The following is an 11,107-nucleotide window of genomic DNA, read 5'->3' as shown; positions in this document are numbered from 1 at the left end:
GTGGCGAGCGCGCGCGCGCTATAGCGAAAACCTCTCCTATATATATATATATATATATATATATATATTTCAGGGGGAAAACAAAGTTCATGGAACTACATGTAATGGGAAAACTGTGTATGAATTTCAAAAAGTGTTTGTTCCAAAATAAATTCATACTAAAACAAGAACTTGCACCAGCCCCTGTAGGGGCCCACACACCTTGCTGACTCCGAGAAGGGCGGACCGTTATCCCACCGCCAGTCAACTGCTGCAGGACTTTCTTTCCCTCCTCAACCAATGCAGACTCTAACCAAACACACCTCTACTTCAGTTTGAAAGAAGCTCGTTTTTGTCACTTCTCTCGCCCCTGCGCCAGGGGGCAATCTGACTGTGCGTCCCAGGGCCTGACCTTTCTTTTGACTGGGCTTGGGAGGCCAATAAACTCCTTTTTCTCTATAGCTTTCACTACAGTGTGTGATAATCAATCAAGAATATTACCATATGTATCATTTTTGACAAATAACCTTACATTTTTTAAAATGTTTTTGTCATAGGCATACACTCGCCAGAGAGAAACAGAGAGAGACAGTGAGAGGGGAAGTGAGAAATCACACCCCAGGAGGATGGTCACACCACAATACCTTCTCCCCCATTCTCCCTCCGGGATTTTTGGCACACATGCACAAGCACCGGCGTGATTTTCAAGCCATCGGGTCCAGGGGTCAGACTACAGTTGGCCACTTGGGAGTTCAGTACTGAAACCACGGCAGCCCTTGCTGCCCCCCTTCCGTCCTTGTGTATGCTCAATGCTTTTATCCTGAGCCTCCCCCACCACCTCCCACGATTTAATGCCTTCCCATACGGCCTCTGGTATCTACGCTTGTACGCTGCTAGTATGTCTTCAAATCTTTCGATTTCATCAACCATGATTGCTGCTATTCATCAATACACAGCATTTAGGATAGACAGTATTTATCTTTGAGGGTCTGGCCTGTTTCACTTTGCCTTAAATCTTCTAGACTCGTCCACTTTGATTGAATGACAGAGTCTCGCTGTTCTTTATGGCTGAGTAATATTCCCTAGTGCCATATTGTTTACAAATCCAGTCATCACTTTTAGGGTGTTGAGGTTGATTCCATGCCTTAACAAGTATGAATAATGCTGTAATAAACATGGACGTGCAGATGTCTTTCTGTCTGAGTATTTCCTGTCCTTTGGGTAAATACCTAGAAGAGGGAATCCTGGGTCCTCTGGGAGTTCTATCTGTACATTTTTGAGGAGCCTCCATATTTATCTCCACAGTGGCTGAACTAATTTACATTTCCACCAACAGTGCAGGAGGGTTCCCTTTTCACCTCAGCCTCACCATCACTTGTTTTTTGTTTGTTGGTTTGTTTGTTTTGTTTGTTTGTTGCTGTTGTTTTTAAACCATAGCCATTCTGGCTGGGGTTAAGTTATATCTCATTGTGGTTTTGATTTGCATTTCCTTTATGGTAAAAGATCTTGAACATTTTTCATATGACTTTTAGCCATTTTTTTTTGGGGGGGGGAGAGTTTTTTGCTATAGGGCGCATGCGCTGGCCAGAAAGACAGACAAAGAGACAGAGAGACAGAAAGCGAGAAATCACCCCCCAGGGGGATGGCCACGCCACAATCCCTTCTCCTCCATTCTCCTCTCGGGATCTTGGGCACGCACGCACGTAGGCCCGGCAGGAGTTTAAGCCACCCGATCCAGAACTCAAACCACGGCTGACTACATGGGAGTCCAGTGACATAGCCATTACGCCAACTGCTAGTCCCACCTTTTCACCGTTTTTATGTGCTCCTTTGAGGGTTGTCTGTTCATCTCATTTACTCACTTTTTAATTGGATTATTAGGTGTTTTGGGGAGTGATCTACTTGAGTTCCCTGTATATTCTCGTTATTAATCCCTTTCCTGAAGTAAAGTTTGCAAATATTTTCTCCCATACTATGGGTTGTTTCTTCACTCTACGTATTGTTTTCTTTGCTGGGCTGAAGCTTTTTAGCTTGATGTAATCCCACTTGGCTATTTTTGGAATTGTTGTCCATGCTTTAGGGATCTTATTTAAGAAGACTTTGCCTAACCCAATGTCTTCCAGTGTACCTCTGTCTTTCCCACGGGCACTTTTATAGTCTGCAGCTTTACCTTTAGGTCCATCCATTTTGAGCCAATTTTTGTTAGGAAATCAAGGTGAAAGGGGTCCAGTTTCATTTTTCTGCTGTTGAGTATCCAGTTCTTCCAGTACCAATTGCTACGAAGACTTTTTCTCCACTGGGTGGTTTTGTGATCTTTGCCAAAAATCAGTTGGCTGTATTTTTGAGAGTTTATTTCTGGATTTTCTGTTCTGTTCTATGAATCTATGTGTCTGTCATTGTACCAGTACCATATTTTTTTGATTATCATGGCTTTGTAATATACTTTGAGGTCACGTAGTGAGATGTCTTTTATTTACTCTTTATATACAGTGTTGCCTTGGCGATACATGGTCTTTTATGATTCCAGACAAATTTTATGATTTTTTTCTATTTCTGTGAAGAATGTCACCAGTAATTGGATAGTAATTGCATTGAATTTGTAAATTAATTTAGATAGAATTGACATTTTAGTTATATTGATTCTTCTAGTTCAAGATCAAGGGGATCTTTCCATTTTTCTGTATCATGTTCAATTTCATTTTAAAAAAAAATTTAAAATAGTTTATCTTGTAGAAGTCTTTTACTTCCTCAGGTTTATTTCTAGGTCTGCGTGTGTATGTGTGGCTATTGTAAATGGAGTTGCTTTCTTTAGTTCTGACTCCGAGTTCATTTTGGGTGTGTAAAGTACTATAGATTTTTGTACATTCATTTTGTACCCTGCAACTTTACTGAATTCACTTACCACTTTTAAGAATTTTTTCATGGATTCTCTTGGATTTTCTACATATATAATCATGTTGTTTGCAAATGGGGAAAATTTCACTTTTTTCTTTCCTACTTGAATGCCTCTTATTTTACCCTCTTGCCTGATTGAATTGGGTCAGACTTCTAGTATTATGTTGAAAAAACTTTCAGCTTTTCCCCATTCAGTATGATGTTAGCTATAGGTTGCCATATATAGATTTTATTGCGAGTTTATCTGAGAGCCTAAATCATGAAGGAATGCTATATTTTATCAAGTGCTTTTCCTGCATCAACAGGGAAAGCAGTCCTAAGAGGGAAGTTTATAGCAATTAAGGTTCTCAAGGAAAACAGAAAAAAAAACAAAACCAAACAGAAAAATGGCAACTAAATAACCTAACAATGCACCCCAAGGAACTAGAAAAGCAAGAACGAAAAGAAAAAGAAATCTGAAAGTACTAGAAGAAAAGAAGTAATAAAGATCAGAGCAAAAAAATTAAAAATGAAATTAATAAAAAAATGAAAAATCAACTAAACAAAAAGCTGTTACTTTGAGAGGATAAATAAAGTCAACAAATCATAAGGTAGCCTAACCAAAATAAATAAATAAGTAAATACAAACAAACAAACAAAACAGAAAGATACCAGATGAAACAGACAATATTACCGCAGTTGCCCATTTTCATTCAATAGCTGGGAATCCTGATATTGCAGGTGTGGCATAAAGAATAAAGATAAACCCACCTGAACCAGCAGGTGGCGTGGTGGTTAGGGGCACTGGACATTCCCACATGGCTGACCACAGTTTGAGTCCTAGACCTGGTGGCTTGCTGGCTTCCTTTCTCACTTTTCTCTCTCTCTCTCTCTTTTTCTGATCAAACTAAAATAAATTAATATTTAATTTAAATTAAATACATAATTCTTTTAAAAAAAAAGATAAACCCACTTGAAGGATTCACTGGCTGGACAGGAGGGCAAATGCCACTAGCCTACTCATCACTCCAGTGGAATGGCTAGTATGTCTTTTTATTTCCTTTTTCCCCAGGTTATAAACATTTATTTGCTTTAATATACATGATTGGCAGAGAAAAATAACTATTTGTAACAATTTGCCCCTTTTGGTTTTTAATGATTTCCCTTCTATTTGTATACATGTATAACAATGTAATTATATATGTTTGTCATTAGTAAATATTCAAGAAATGCAAAAATACATACTAGAATAAACACACACACATGCGCTCTCTGCACAGAACACCCCCAAGCAACCTCCCCACTGCCATCTCTGTTTCACCACGTCCCCACCCATTTCTCATGTTCTGTACATGAAACGATGGGAGAACAGACACCGTTGCTCTGTATGTCTCCAAGCGCCTTAAGCTGTGTGGTAACGCATGCGTTTTCCTGTAATTTGCCTTCACCTCTGAGTATTTTGTTTGGGAGTTTCACCCACGTGGTAGAGGCAGCTGTGACTTTGTCTGGATGACCAGTCTCCTGGCAGTGGGCACTTGACTTCTTTGTCATGTTTTGTATTTAAAGTTGCTGCTACAGATCCCCTTGAGCGTATCTCCTGCTTAATCAGAAACCTTATCCAGGATAGACACCTGGGGGTCTCAACCAGTTCTCTATGAATTGCTAAGAACAGGGTTTGCATATTGCTTTTCCATGTTTGTTCATGATGAAACCCCCCCCCCCCAGAGTGCCTCAGGTGAGAAGGCCGAGATGCGTCCGCAGCTCCCAAACTCTCCCACTGCTGAGTCTCCCAGGAGCTTCTCACATGCTCTCAGGAGCAATTTGAAAAACGGCATCATGCTAATACCTGGGGACTCAGTCGGGTTTAAAGATTCGTGATTTTTTGACAAAGGCTAAAGTCACATGGTTTCCGCTGATGTGAGTAGCCGACTTAGGCGATGGTCGGCAGAGGTAAGTGAGAACACAGAAGGTTGAGAGCGGATGGATTCTGCTCATCCTGAGTCACTCTGCACAGTCACCAACAGGGCAGCTCAAAGAGGACCTGGATGAGCAAGGAGAATAGTAGGGGTTGTCCTAGGACATGTGCATGTGTCAGTGTATGTGCACACAAATGTGTGAGCATCATATGTGCATGCATGTGTGTATATGTACATGTGTGCATGAGCGTGCCTATGCATTGCATGGCTGTATGAGAATGTGTGTGTGTGCTTGTGCTTGCATCTGCATGAGTATGCTTGTGTGGTGCCTGTGCACATTCACATATGTGTCAATGTGTCTGAGCAAGCATGTGTGAGCCTGTGTAAGTGTGCCTGCACATGTATGCATGTGTGCACATGTCTGCCTGTGTGTGCACATGCATGTGCACACATGTGTGTCCCCGGGTGTGATGTATGCGTGTGTCTCTGTGGACTCATGGTGGGGAGGACAGGGTGTCACTTACTACATCTCTTCCTGTCAAAATGTCTTCTATTTGGCGGAATGGGTCCTTCTACCAACCTCTTAACATGCTTCGGCTGCTCTTTTTCGCGTGTGACAGGAAAGGGGGTTGGTTGGTTCCTCTAACTTCGGTGAGTCTCAATCCATCGACCACCACCATCCGGGGAGCCCCTGCGCCCCCGGGCCCGCCTCTCGGCCGGGGCACTGCCGCTTCTGGGTGGGATTGGGCGAGGGAAGCAGAGGAAGTGAAAGTATGAGCAGCCCCACGCAGCGACACTGGCCGCAGAAGCAGCCTCGCGGAGTCCACAGTGGAAGCTGCGGCCGGTATGTGCCCCTCGGCCCTGGGGCCCACGCAGAAGCTGGACTTCAGGACAGCTGCGACCTCGTGTCCGCAAACACACCAGCTCAGCGACTGAGATGGCACCACTTCCCAGGGCGTCCTTGTTTCCGCTCGGTGCTGGCAGGTTACCGCTCAGCATCTGGAATCTGACCCCGGGGACCCGCGGGCAGTTTATTTTGAGACCCGGCCCATCAGCTATGCCCGGCATGCCTGGTAGAGTCCTCTCCCAGGCTAGAAGCTTCTACTCCGGGTGCTTCCAGCGTCACTCAAGGATGTGACGATGCTGACCACGGCAGGCCGCGGCTCCCTCGCCAGCTCTGCCTCCCCCAGAGAAAGCCCAGGGCACGTCCCACCCGGGGCAGACAGTGTCGGATCAGGGTCTCCGTGTGGCCTGCAGGCCAGCAGGAGTCACGGGTCACGGCTGCTTGCGACACTAAGTCGTAAAAACGCACCGTATGTTTTCCAGGCGTATTTGAAGTCCCCAAGAGCAATCGAATTCCCTTTCTTTTTCCCAACGTGTCTGGCCAACACTTCAGCGTGTCGTGTGCGTGTGGCCTCTGGCTGCAAAGCGTATTGCTAGGGAATTCTTTTCCTCCGCATCCAAAAAATTTCCTCCACCCTAGAATACACTCTGAAACTCAAACGGCCTGCGCGAAGGGCTCGTGCCCCTCCGAGGGTGCACCTGAGCGGTCTTTGGTATTCCTGCAGAGGACTGGAGGCTTGGCTTTATGGACATGCAAACCCGAGTGTGCCGGCGGCCCTTCTGAATTAGCGCCTGCTGTCGGGCCATAAAAGCCGGCATGGATCTCCCTCTCTGGCTCGGCCAGTTCCCGACCCGGAGGCTCAGCTAGGTGCTGTGAACCTTCACACCCTGTCCTCCCCACTGGGGCCACTTCTGGTCCTGGCCCGTAGCTCTGCAACCTCACCTTTGCCAGGCCTGACCAGGCGTCACAGTCCCTGTGACACTGATGAAAGCAGCCAAGGCAGAGGGAGCGTTGGAGGGCCTGTCCCAAAGTGGCCAGCGCATTTCTCAGTCTCGGGGAAGGCTTCCTCTTCCCCAGCCACCTCTCCAGGGCCTTGGACTCCTCCAGAGGCCAGTCCCCAGGGACTGGCTCCTCCCAGCCTGTCCTCAGGGCTCCTGTCTCCTGTTGGGTGGGCTGGCTTCTTCCTGGGCTACTGCTTTATCCTGTAATCAGCCAGGATGGAGCCATTCACACTGGAGCCGTCCACACTGCCCGGCTGTCTGTGTCTCCCACAGTACAGGCTCGGGAAACAGTCTCACACCCATACCTCTCAGAGACAGACGTGGCAAAACCCATGTTCTAAATTTTCCCTGAAACGTACTCACTGCCGTGATCAGTTTAAAGTGATCCAAAGTTTCACGAATTCAAAGCCCAGAAAAATACTAGAAGCTTTTGCCTCTAAGCGTATTGGCCACGAACCGTCTGGAATATTTATCCTAATATATTCCGTTATTTTGCCTGAAAAGCAGCATGCACCGGTGCGACCTCGTCCATGTGCGGCTGGAAGTACCCGATGCTGTCGCACTCTGAGCGTTTCCTATTTCTATCCTCATTGTTTCCAAGAGCAGGGGAAATGGATCGTGATAGAAAGAAAGAGCACTGCATACAGGGAAGCTTAGTTCACGCGAGGTCAAAATACGGACTTGAGACTCTTCACGGCAGTCATGCATTACTTAGACTATTTCTGTGAGCCCTGGGAAAAAGGAAGAATGAGTCATCCTACTTGGGGACACCAAACATGGCCTGACGAGCTTCAATTTCTCATAAGCTAGGGGCTGTTTTCTAGATAGCTCTCCGCTGATTAGCAGGGTCTGACAGAAACCAGCAGTCACAGGTTGCACACGTGTGCACTTGAATGTGTGCGCACACAAGTGTGCAGATGTGTGTGCATCCAGTCTGCTTTCCCAGTTTCCCCAGGGAAACGGCCGCCAAATGACGGTGGAAAGGGGCCACTAGCCCTGGTGCTGGTGGGCAGGGCGGGGTCTCCCCTTGGCTGACCCGTATTGATGCCAAGCTTATTTTTCTTCATTGCAGCAGTTCTTGTGCGTGAGAACTCTCTAGACAACTTACAAAAGCCCAGACTGCTGGGCCGCACTACAGAGCTCCTAACCCGGCAGGTCTAGGGTAGGGTCTGAGAGTGCAGGGGACACTGATGCTGCCACCTGGAGCCACCTGTTGGAAGCCACTGTCCTGTTGGGCTAGATCTGGAAGGATCTCTGGTCCTGGATGGAGGGTTGGGTAGACTCTTGCAGGCCACTGGAGGACCAGCGAATATGCAGAGAATCCATCTCATTTTCTACACTGCCCAGAACCCAAAGGACAGCTAGTCCTTCATAGAAAAGGGCAGGAAGCCCCAGGTGGACCCCTCCTCACCATCCTGTGGGGGGTGAGGACAAATGCTAGCTCTCCACCAGGATGGAGTCTCACAGCCAAACATCTAGTCCCATGCCTCTCTGAGAAATCTGAGAAGCTTTTGCCTCTAAGCGCATTGGCCACGAACCGTCCAGAATATTTATCCTAATAGCTTTTTAAATTTTATTTTTTATCTATTTATTTATGTTGATTTCTCATTTGACATAAAGTCCCCACCAAGATGTGTACTATGTATATATATCTTTTTCAACAGAGAACTCTACGGTCTCCTGTCTGTCAGATGTTTCCGTCCCTTGCACCTCACACTCGCCCGCCACCACCCACTCTCTACTGTCCACTCTGCCCTCTTACCGTCTCACATCCACACCCGTCCTCTTCAGATCTCTCAAGCTCTGCCGTAGAGTGCGGATGCTCAGTACAAACTGAGTGGGGATATATAGTGTGTATCTTTCAATGAATCTTTCACTCAACATTAAGTCTTCTGTATTCATCCATTTTTTTTTGTAGTTTCTTTCTTCTTCTTATTTTCTTATTCTTTTACATTTAATCACTGTATATCCCCACAGCATACAAAATTAATCTTCCCAGCATGAATACATGGCCTATCAGTGTAGTCAAAGACATTTCCATACACATTATTATCAACAGATAATGTTCCATTTTTGTATCCACTAAATGTTTTGCCTTTTTCCTCCTAATTCCCTCTCTCCTACCCCTCCATTGCTCAGCCTCCTCTCATACTGTCTCTAGTACCGTATCTTACAATCTCTGTGTTTCTGTTATGGAGTGCAGACATTTGGTATATATTAAGTGGGGACATATGACACCTCTCTTTCACAGTCTGGCTTGCTTCACTTAGCAGTAAACCTCCCATATTTGTCCACTGTCTATCAAATGCGCATTATTTTTTTATGGCTGAGTAATAGCCATTCCATAGCATGTACGTATTCTTGTGCTCATTGTTTCTTATAACTAATAATATTCCATAGTATATGTGTCACAGTTTTTCAACCCAGTCATCAGGTTTTAGACGTCAGTTATCAGGTTTAGACATCAGTCATCAGGTTTAGACATCATCAGGTTGATTCCTGTCTTAGCAATTGTGAAGAATGCTACAGTAGATGGTGGGGTGGGGGGGGGGCGGGGGGATGTCTTTCTAACGGAGTGTTTTCCTACCTTTCAGATAAATTCCAAGGAGTTGGATTGGTGGTTTGTATGGGAGCTCTCTTTATGGGTTTCTGAGGAACCTCCATATTGCCCTCCACAGGGGTTGTTCTCACCAACAGTGTAGGAGAGTTCTCTTTTCACCACAGTCTCACTTTTTAAAAAGATATCTGTTCTCAAAGATATTTCAATATACTTTGAATTTTGCCTCCCGAGAGTAACGAATGGCATTTTGGAGCCAGGGTCCACGAATCTGCATTTAAGAGCACTGACATTATTACTTCAAGGACTCAGAAGTTGGACACCCAGCTTGGGAGCCTCCCTTTGTAGAGCCTCCAGCTGGGCTGCCTACATGCCCTCTACCATCACACGTTCCATTTGTTTAAGTCAAAGTTACAAGACGCCTCGTCTCGGACTAAATTCCTGCTCTAAATCCAATAGACCAAACTAATGGGGAGCCCGTCGTGCTAAAACATCACGCCATTGCTGACACTCTAAGGAAGCCGGCAGATTCCAAAAGACCATGATTCCTGAAAGGAAGGATTCCAGTTAACCCGAGCCAGCACTACAAGGAAACACAGCCTGGCACAGCTGTGGAACGGGCTCCTGAAACAGCTTGAGGGGCTCCCTAGTCTCACCGGGCTTTGTGGTGTGTGAACCTCCTTCTTGCCCCGATATCTTCTTTATATCTAGGCCCACTATCTCCACTTCAGCAAGGCTCCAGGTGACCAAGAGGTCATTCTGCTGCCCCATCAGAGGCTTGAGCCCATCACTGCTATGCGAGCTGCCCTGCTAATGTCCCCACCCACCCACTCGATGCTTTTGCCTTGAAAATCTGAAATCTGGGTGCTGGCAGGTGGTGTGGTCGTGAAGGAACTGGCTCCCACACGACCAACTCTGCAGTTTGAGTCCCAGATCCAATGTCTTCAGAATCACTCCAGCTGCATGTGCACGCATGCCCCAAATCCTGACAGGAGAAAGGTGGGGGAAGGGGATTGCAGCATGGCCACCCCTTCTGTTGGGTGTCTTGGGTGACTTCTCACGTTCCCTCTCTCTCGTCTCTCTCTGTCTCTCTCTAGTGATTGCATGTGCCCTATAGCAAAAATCTAAAAAAAAACAAAAAAAAACAAAATCAAACAAACAAACAAAAAAAACAACAAAAAAAAAAACCCTGCACCATGTAACACGTCGACACACAATATTCAGGGCAACTTGGGTTCTGTGGTGTCCAGGGGACCTAACCTTGGCCCAGTTAAAGTCTTGGCTGTCGGTGTTTGCCTCGGCCTTCTTGTTCTGGGTAACAGAGTGTGCTCTGCCTGCTGGGCCTGGTTCTTACTCCTACTAGACCAATACGGGACGCCCTTGCCCTCTGCCAGGCCTTTCCAGAAGGTACATGTCATGCTGAGAAGGACCCTGGCAAAGGGTTGGATGGGATGAGAAGGCCAGGAAGTGGTTCTAGAAAGAAATGGCAGGCTTTGTTCCAGGGCCGGCTTCCCCATCACCAGCTCCAGGCTCTCCCACTGAGCAACACCCCTTCACCCTGGACGACGGAGCAGCAGGTGCCGGATCACAGAGAAACTGGGCACCTTTGAGGATGGGCACGTAATACACTGGCCTCTGAGCCTCTGCCTGAGTGACACCAGACCACAGGACAGGGTGGGCATTTTCTGAGTCATGTGGGATTTCTTCCACGGTCAGGGCCCGCGCACAGTCCATGGCAATCCGGTGACAGAAGGAACAGGCTCTTCAAGCTGGCCTTTGTATGCAAGATGATCCCGCAACAGCTCACCCTGGAGCACTGAGGAAGAGGCGCTTCCTTAGCTTCCTAACGCGGTCCCAGGGCCGCTCCAGGAAGAGCTGCCGCTGCAATCGGCATCCGTGCCAGGGACCTCTGACTATGGCAGGCGCCCGGCCGCCC

The sequence above is a fragment of the Tupaia chinensis genome, unplaced genomic scaffold (genome assembly GCF_000334495.1).
Source record: "Tupaia chinensis unplaced genomic scaffold, TupChi_1.0 Scaffold000404_1, whole genome shotgun sequence".
In the NCBI taxonomy this organism is placed as follows: Eukaryota; Metazoa; Chordata; class Mammalia; order Scandentia; family Tupaiidae; genus Tupaia; species Tupaia belangeri.
This window is presented reverse-complemented; position numbering follows the sequence as displayed.